Raw genomic sequence first — 9,317 nt, 5'->3', positions numbered from 1 at the left:
GGAGAAAGTTATCAAAGTGATGTTTGTCAGTTACAAGCCAATAAGAAAGTAGAATTTAGTTTTCCAGTTTGTTTTATTTGGGAGGAATGAGAAGTGTAGAATGTAATAAATCTGTTGATAAAGATATGAACTGTTTGCCTTTTTATTTCCTGGAGGTGGAACTATGCAATTTTGAAGGATCCAATGACATCTGCAGTTAATAATTATTTAAAATGTGCTGTCATGAGAAAGTCTGTATCTTTTTAAAATCCAAGTTAGTACTAAGCAGGAAATTAATATGCTTTAACTTATGTTTTCCTTTTATGTCAATTTGAATGATCATATTTAAGGTATTAATGGAATCTGCCATCTATTGTTAGGCTATTAAGGAAATAGAATTCAGAATAAATTAACTTATTGCAGTCAGGAGCAGTATATTCAGCTTCACAGCTCTTAAAACTGAATTACTAAAAATGGAGTATGAACTCAAATTCTGTTTATTGTTCTGTTAAATGACCTTGATTACATTATACTGAATGCATTTTTTCCTTTATCAACATATCAAACCCTTTAAAGCAATAATTAATAGAATTATAGATACAGTGCCACTTTATACATAGCTTCAAAAATCAGAGTATCTCATTTGCTTTCACGGGGAAGATATCACTGAGTTGTATCAAAAAAAATGCATAAAAGCTCAGCATACAGAGAAAAACCTGAAGGACATTGCAAACAGAAGCATACTCCAAGAGGTAAAGTTTTGAGACAGAAAATGGCATATGAAAGAAAAGTCTCAACATACAATATGATTGAATGACTTTTTAACATTCCACTGATTGCTGACTTCTTGGTCTTTATGTCAAGCAAAAACTCAATGAATCAGAAACACTGTTCAGACACTATCTTTTGTTTTGTTTTGTTTTTGAGACAGAGTCACTCTGTTGCCCAGGCTGGGGTGCAATGGCGCAATCTCAGCTCACTGCAAGTTCCGTCTCCCGGTTTCAAGCCATCCTCCTGCCTCAGTCTCCCAAGGGACTGCAGGCGCCTGCCACCACGCCTGGCTAATTTCTTGTATTTTTAATAGAGGCAGGGTTTCACCATGTTAGCCAGGATCAGACACTATCTTAATCTCTTTGAGTCATTATTCTCTATGCACAAGGTAGAGATGATCAAATTGTGTGTTATCAGTGCTATCCTGATGATAATAGAAAATAAGTATACAAACATGAGATAAAAGTGTTTTAAAAAATATTATCTAACTTCACATTAATTTAGGATTTTTTTAAAAAAAGACATTTATTCAGTGTCATGATCAGACTATTACATTTAGCAATCAACAGCATGGGTGCAAAAAAAATGTACATTAAAATCCTTTGTTGGAATGCTTTACACTTTGCACAGAACAGAAACTAAAGTAACCTGTTATACAGTTAGTCACAAATACAGTCCTATTTTTGCCCATACACATGAGTATTTGTCTAAAACATGTCTTCTTTGTAGCAGCTAGACCTTGCCACCACTGTGCTTGACTGAGTTCACAAATCTGTTATAACCTGAAGCTTCCCTGTCACTTCTCTGGCTCTCCGATCCAGCTAAGCTTTGTTCCCTAATTAAAATCTTCTGCCACTGCCATAGCTACTGCTGCTACTGGAACTGCCATAGCCACCTTAGTTTTGTGGTTTGGCCAAATATTGGCCTCCACCCCCACAGGGGCCAGAGCTTCCTCCTCCAAAGTTTCCTCCCTTCATGGGTCCAAAATTTGAAGACTGATTGCTGTAATTGCCAAAATCATTGTAGCTTCCACCACCTCCAAAATTGCTTCCATCATTACCAAATCCACTATAGCCATCCCCACTGCCACCATATCCACTACCACCATGGCTGCCACCAAAGCTACTATGACCACTGAAGTTTCCTCCATGACCAAAGTTGTCATTTCCACCGAAACCACCTCCATGACCACCACCAAAGTTTCCAGAACCACTTCGCCTCTTTGGCTAGAGGAAGCACTAGCCACCTCTTGCTTTGACAGGGCTTTCCTAGCTTCATAGCTGTGGCCATTCACAGTGTGGTATTTCTGAATGACAGTCTTATCCACGGAGTCATGGTCGTCAAAGGTTACAAAGGCAAAGCCCCTTTTCTTGCCACTGCCTCAGTCAGTCCTGATTTCAATCACTTCAATTTTCTCATACTGTTCAAAATAATCTCTTAGGTGATGATCTTCAGTGTCTTCTTTAATGCCACCAACAAATATCTTTTTCACAGATAAGTGGGCACCTGGTCTTTGAGAATCTTCCCTTAGACAGCTCTCTTTGGTTTTATAACTCTTCCATCCTCCTTGCATGGCCTTGCATTCATGGCTGCATCCACCTCCTCCATAGTGGCATATGTGACGAACCCAAAGCCCTTGGAGCACTTTGTGTTTGGATCTCTCATTACTGCACAGTCCGTGAGTGTTCTCCTTTGCTCAAAATGGCTCCTTAGGCTCTCATCAGTTGTTTCAAAGCTCAATCCTCCAATGAAGAGCTTCCTCAGCTGTTCGGTTTCTTTAGGAGACTCTGACTTAGACGTAACAGCAGGGAGAAGAGAGACTTTAATGATGCTTCTTTGGTGGCATCCACAGGCTGATTTAGGAGTTAATGGCAGTTATTGTTGAATTTGTCAAAAAGATTGTGATTAGGTTTTCAAATACAGGTACCTATTTTGAGAATGTTGACCCAATACCAGATTGATAATAGATTTAATAGATTTAATTTGTAATGAATTCTAGACTCTTTAAATTCCAAGATTATCAGATTCTCAGGTTTGTTTCAAATAACTTACTGCATAACCATAATCTTCCAGCTGCTCTAAGGACAATAACAATTTTTAAATCACATTAAATATTCCGTTAGAACTACCTTGTATCTCCCTTCTCAAAAATAATTACTTATTCTGACAGGTAATGATAACCAAAATGAGTGACTGAGGCAAATATCTCAATCAATCAAGATTTATGAAGGCAGCTTTAGGACACTGATATGTTAATAGTTTGGATACTTGTCCCCCCAGATCTCATGTTGAAATGCAATCCCCAGTGTTGGAGGTGGGGCCTGGTGGGAGTAGTAGTTTGGGTCATTGGGGTAGATTCTTCATGGCTTGGTGCTTTTCTCACAAAAGTGAGTGAGTTGTCCTGAGATTTTGCTGTTTAAAAGTGTGTGGTATCTTCTCACTTGCTCCCTTTCTTGCTCCCTTTCTTGCTCCCACTCTCACCATGAGGTATGTTGGGTCCCCCTTTGCCTTCTACCATGATTGTAAGCTTCCTGAGGCTCATGATTGTAAGCTTCCTGAGGCTTCCTCACCAAAAGTAGATGCCAGCATCACACTTCTTGTGTAATCATCATCATGAGCTAATTTAATGTCTTTTCTTTATAAATTACCCAGTCTCTGATATTTCTTTATAACAATGCAAGCATGGTGCACAAGGTGTGGTCAGGAAAAACACACATGACAAACGTCTGAAGACGTTTTTAGGAGGTTTAGTATTTCTACATTTCCTTAAATGGGGGAAGGCATGTAGGAAGAAGGGCAGGTAGGCACTATGGCAAATTGTTACATTATTGTGAGACTTTAGTTAGTGCCCAGTAAATCTACATTTTACTTAAGATAAGGGGAATGTTTGAAGAAAAAAAATAGAGTAAAGGAAGAATCAATTATGCAAACATCTCTGGGGAGGTGGGGGAAAGATCAATCTCCTCTTGTCTTTGTTCTTCATCTGGGAACATAATCTTGTAATCTACATTATCAGTGTGGAATCTGTGGACTTGAAACAGACTTTAGTTTTAGACCTGAGACCTTTTACCTTTCTGTGGAGATCTGGCTAATGCATTATGTTAGCAACAGTTATTCACTTGGAAGAAGGTGTTGCATGACTCAGCTTCCAGGCTTAACTTTCATTTTGGCATAAGGAGTTTGGGGGTCTTGAGATTTTTAAAAAATTTTCCTTCATGACACTATAAACTGTGCTAATAATAACCATTTGCAGAGTATTGCTTTGTACCAGTACTATTCTATATACTTTTTGTGAATTAACTTGAAAACTTACAACAACCCAACAAGGGTTATTTTTATATTACAGATAAGGAAATTCAAACTCAGAGGAGGTAAGTCATTTGGCAAAGTCACAAGATGTGGTAGAGATTTTTATTCCATGCTTATTCCGAGCATGTTTGGCTATGATGTCCATAACTTTCCTCTGGTCCGCACGGCAGTGGTTATAGTGAAGGGTCAGAGAAGAATCCTGAGAAGCAGAAGGAAACTGTGGTTCTAGAATATGCACAAAGACAACTATGCCTGGTGGTTCATGTCATCATTTTTTGCAAGACTCCTGGACTAATGTTCAAAATCTTGATTCTCTTTCTTGTTTTGTATTTGAATAGTTCTGTCAGGGAGTAGATTAGGTGGACTTGTATTTGTTTCTTGCCCACAGAGCAGACTTCTGTGTGCTCTGACTTGCTGCTATGAGACCAGGTCCATTTAATCTGTTTATCACTCCCCCAGATCATCATATGTTTCCCCATCAGACTATTGAAAGCAAAAGGCACAACCCAGTCACCTGTCACTGTCAATCTTAAGGCAGAGGATAAAATATTTCCACAGGGATACCATACACTCAGCTAAAGATAAGGCCCCTGATGTGGGCTTGTGGACTTAGAATTGGTATAGCCACATAAGCCTTTGTCTCGGTCTTCATGGGAAATCTAGTACAAATGAACTCCTGTCTTATAACTTTGATATTCCAGCAGAGGAAACATTGCCCAAACCTGCTATTGCAGAAGCTCCATCTCTGTATCTCTCACATCCCACCAGTTTCTGGAAATCTCTAACAGGAGATTTCAGGATAATTCTCAAATAAGGAATCATAATAACAGAGTGGGGTCATCCATCATTCCTCTTTTTCTCTTGTAGTTTATTTGCCCCAAAAGTCTCAGGTACTGTTGACATTGTTGTCTGCCTCTCAAAGTCACAGGTCATGCTGTGTCACACTGTTCTAAGACTGATCTTTGAATACAGAGAACATCTGTTTTCTGCCCTCATGATCTGGTGACCATTCCCTCAAATAACCCTATCTGCCACCCGCTACCTTGATGTCCCAAATGGAGGTCTGCTTGCACTCCAAATTTTCACAGAGAATTTAATGTGGTACTCACTTTTGCTATTACAACTTGCTCCAATAATACATTGATATAAATGACAGTGGGCTAGAGTACCAAAGATAAACATTGATCCAGGGACCCTCTCAAAGTTTTCCACCCAGACCTTCCTCTTGTTCTTCTGGTCATTCATGCCTTCCCTCCAGTTATGTAATGAATCTTTTTTGGTTTGGTTTGAAGCTCTCCAGTGTGGAGAAAATACCTAAGTCTTCTTTTCTTTAATTCAGAAACATTAACAATAGTTGCATTTATTGAAAACTAGCCAGAGCTGGTACCATTTTGGTTCCTCCCACAATTTCAGACTTCTTTTCTATCATATGTACATGTCTTTTTAGCCTACAAAATGTGCTTCAAACACTGACTTTCAAAACCTTGTGGTAGGTTGAATAATGGCCCCCTAAAGATGTCATTGTCCTAATCCCTAGAACCAGTAAATTCATCGCCTTATATTGTAAAAAGGACTTTGCAGAAATGATGAAATTAAGAATCTTGAGATGAGAATTTTATCCCCAATTATCCTGAGTGGGCCAGATATCATCACAATGTTGTTATAGAAAAGATGCAGGAGGAGTCAGAGTTAGACAGAAGGCAATGTGACAGAACAAAGGGACAGAAAGAAAGATGTGAAGAACCTAAGCATTCGAGATGTAGGGAGATGCAGAAAGGGAGCTATAAGGCAAGGAATGCAGATAGCCTTTGGAAGCTGGAAAGGTAAAAGAAACACATTCTCCCCTAGGGTCTCCAGAACAAACCAGCCTGTGGACACTGACTTTAGCTCAGTGAAACTGATTTTTGTCTCCTGGTCTCCCAAACAGTAAGGTAATAAATTTATATTGTTTTTAGGTACTAAATTTGTGGTAATTTGTTCCAGCAGCATTAGGAAACTAATACACTGCCCCCATCTTCAATCAAACTGCTCCTTCTTTGTTCCAGAAATTCCAAAGCCACTACCAACTCTCAGGCACTGCTTAGCCCTTTGCATAAATAATTATAATGCATAAGTTTAGTAACAACTACAAAAAGGTGTAGCATTTTTAATACAATGAGAAAATAAAGTTTAATCAAGAAATTTAACCTCAAGATCACACAAGAGGTGTTACAGCTGGACTCTATTCCCTGATCCATCTAATTATTCACAGCCTATGTTCTAAATCACCATATGAACTGAGTGCATCTTCTTTCTTCTTTCCATACATCATTAATGAAGTCCATGTTTGGTTTTTAACCACATTTTAAAATTTAAAATTTACACAGAGGGGATTCTGGATACCAGGTAGATTTCCTACTAAATACCTCTCATTAAGTGTGTCCAGCTTCCTCCTTGCCTTGGGCCTCACCCCTGAGCTGATGCAGTGAAAGTCACATCTATTGTCTCACACACTGGGACACACACTCCATAGGGTAAGGACAGGAAAAGATGATTCCTTCTGCTTGTAAAGGAGAAGGAAGAAGTTGTCTCACTACCCTCCTGAAAGGGTCTTCATGGAAACACAATGAGCTAGAGCCCTAACTCCAACCCTTTGGGATGTAAATACCTTTCCCCTGGAACCTAAGAGCCCTCTGGTCTTCAATTTATGTGTCCTACTGATGTCTTTAGGTTCTGTGGGCTTCATCTCTTTTGATATGTAAATAGTTAGGAAGATAGCATTCCACTCTCCCCAGCACCTTAGGGCTTAACCTAGGGACCAAGTCCTGGATGTAACCTTTGGGCTTTCTTGGGGGAGATTAGAGATATTTTATTATTCTTTTGGATCCAGCCACTAATTAGAAAAATGACTACAGATTTAATTCTCATGGTCTGAGAAAAGAAAAAGTCCCGGGGAGGGACTTATATGACTTCGGTTTGGGTGCAGTGGGGTCCAGGGGACTTCACGTTCACACTTCGGATATTCTTGGGGTGAATTCCCTGCAGGGTCTGCAAGCACTGGCAAGGCAGTCCATGGGCCACCAATACTCCTAGGGAAGAAGAGACTCGCTGGGTGAGCGGGACTGTTGGCGCGGGGTGCTACCCCAGCCGTGTCCCGCTCCGGAGACCCCAGGGCGCCGGGACCCATCTGCCGCTCGCCGGCCGGAGGCTACCAGGAGCAGGAGCAGCAGCGCCGCCCGCAGTAGCCCGGGAGCGCGGGGGACAGCGGGGGCGCGGCGCAGGTCACCGGGCTCAGAAGGCAGGTCGGGCGGCGGTGCGAGGAGCGGGAGAGCTGGCAGGGAGGTGCCTGCAGCCCAGGCTCTGTGGCTCCCCAAGATCGGTGAACCCTTTTTATGCATGATTGGGGCTGAAAAGTCTGGAACCCCCGGGCCAGGGAAATTCTCGGAGCTCCAGGTCTATCCCGAGTACTGAAGAAAAGGGCTGGCCCCGCCCCCGGGGTGGGTGGGTGGTGGGCGGTGGCTGGTTACCCACTGGTGCAGCCTCCCCGGCTCGCCTTCCAGAGTAACTCCCGTCGACTGTGGGATATTCGCTTTCTGCCCTAAATCCCTGGAAGGTCATTGAGTCCACCTCGCTGGAAATACCGCCTGCGGGGAAGGACCTTGGGCATGGGGCGATCCCAGTGCGTGGGACGGGGAGGAGAGTTAAGAGCTGGGGCGGATCCCTGAGAACCACAACAAGGGAGGCGCGAACTCTTTAAAAGAGAGTGATAACTACTTAGTTAATAGAGTTGGGATGGGGGATTTAAGAGGAATTAAGGAGGGCTTAGAAGGCTAGATTTTGCTTAGCTGGCTATCTTCTAAATATCATATTCTCTATCTAACCTCTCTCTGTCTCTTCTGTCTCTGCTTTTCGGTTTAGCATATTTCACATATATCTGAAATCAATGCTCCCTGTAAAAATACAGCAGCCATCATGTCAGATTCCAGAGAAGAATGTTCTGCTTGTTCCTTGTGTTGCGTATTCTCTAAGCACACATAGAATATCTTGTTTACGTTTTCCATTTGGTGGCAACAGATTATCAGTGTCAAAAGTTGAATCCAGTGTTAGTTTCAGTGGAAGCCCAGGCTGTAACATGACCTCTTTTTTTCCTATCCTGCATAACTTCCTTCTTCCCTCTGAAATACTGGGACTTCCGAAATTCCCTAGAGATCTCCTTCTCCCCGTACGAGAGGTTCAGATTTGATCTGACATAATGAGATTGGCTATCACTCTGAAGCTGGGCACTGGCTGTCACTCCCATATGTCACAGATTTGATCTATGACATGAGGGACTTGCTGGGTCCAGCAGCCTCATGGCCTATTTCTGGTTCTCTTTCGACGGCACAGCCCATGACACTGGGGAGTGGGTACCTGGTGTGCAAGCACTGTTCCCACTGAAACAGCAGATATCCATTCAGATGAAATAGGAACACCAGGTCCCACATAGAGTCACATTCCATTTACTATCAGACTTTCTGGTATTTGATGTTGGACCTGCTTTCTCTGGAAACATAGGCATTGTGGCTTTCTGATCGTGAATTTCAGCCTTTTAACCCGACGCCTCTATCACTTTTTCTACAGTTTTAGAGAATTTATTTTGATTCATCATTAGGTTTTAGAGGGTTTTAGTGTGAATCTCCAAGTTCACACTAATCTCCATCTCCATCTTCAGAACTCTCTGAGACATGGAGTAAAACAGAGAGAAGAGAGGAGAAAGGAATGGCCTCTGCCTAGAGTGCAGAGCTCTACACAGCCCAGTTCAAGGCATAAGAGCCCTTACCCCTAGCCAAACACAGGGCAATACAACTTGGCTGCCTGCATTTAGTTGCACAGCATCACCTGCAGATTGTTTAACCTCTTTGTGCTAAGCCCAAGGTAGTTATGAGAAGTGAGTTAACATTTGTAAGAGCCATGATGGATTAAGTGCCTTATAAACGTTTTTTAAATAAATAAAATGGAAATAGCTTTTCCCATTGTTGCCTAAACAGAAAATCAACCTGCTATGAATTCTTCTATAAAGAAAAAAGAAGGATCTAATAAAAAGGTTCACTCCCTAATTTTTTTTTACATTTAAAATTTTCTGTATCCCTACTGCCACTCAACTGTACTTAACTATACACAACACCATATAGAGCAGTGTGAGCCCTTAAGAAATCAAAGCAGGTCCTAGAATGAAGACTGTTCATATAAACGCAATCTCAGTATCCAAAATGTCCTCATAGCTACTGGTGCTCACAGGT

At 41.6% G+C, this 9,317-nt stretch overlaps 1 pseudogene; it reads right to left on the bottom strand.

The window, feature by feature from the left end:
- Window positions 1–1,542: 1,542 nt before the first annotated feature.
- LOC100987552 (heterogeneous nuclear ribonucleoprotein A1-like) lies at window positions 1,543–3,268 on the bottom strand (annotated as a pseudogene).
- Window positions 3,269–9,317: the final 6,049 nt, after the last annotated feature.

This window comes from Pan paniscus, chromosome 3 (genome assembly GCF_029289425.2).
Source record: "Pan paniscus chromosome 3, NHGRI_mPanPan1-v2.0_pri, whole genome shotgun sequence".
NCBI classification, from domain to species: Eukaryota; Metazoa; Chordata; class Mammalia; order Primates; family Hominidae; genus Pan; species Pan paniscus.
Note: the sequence above shows the minus strand (reverse complement) of the source record. Positions and strands in the feature narration are given on the sequence as shown.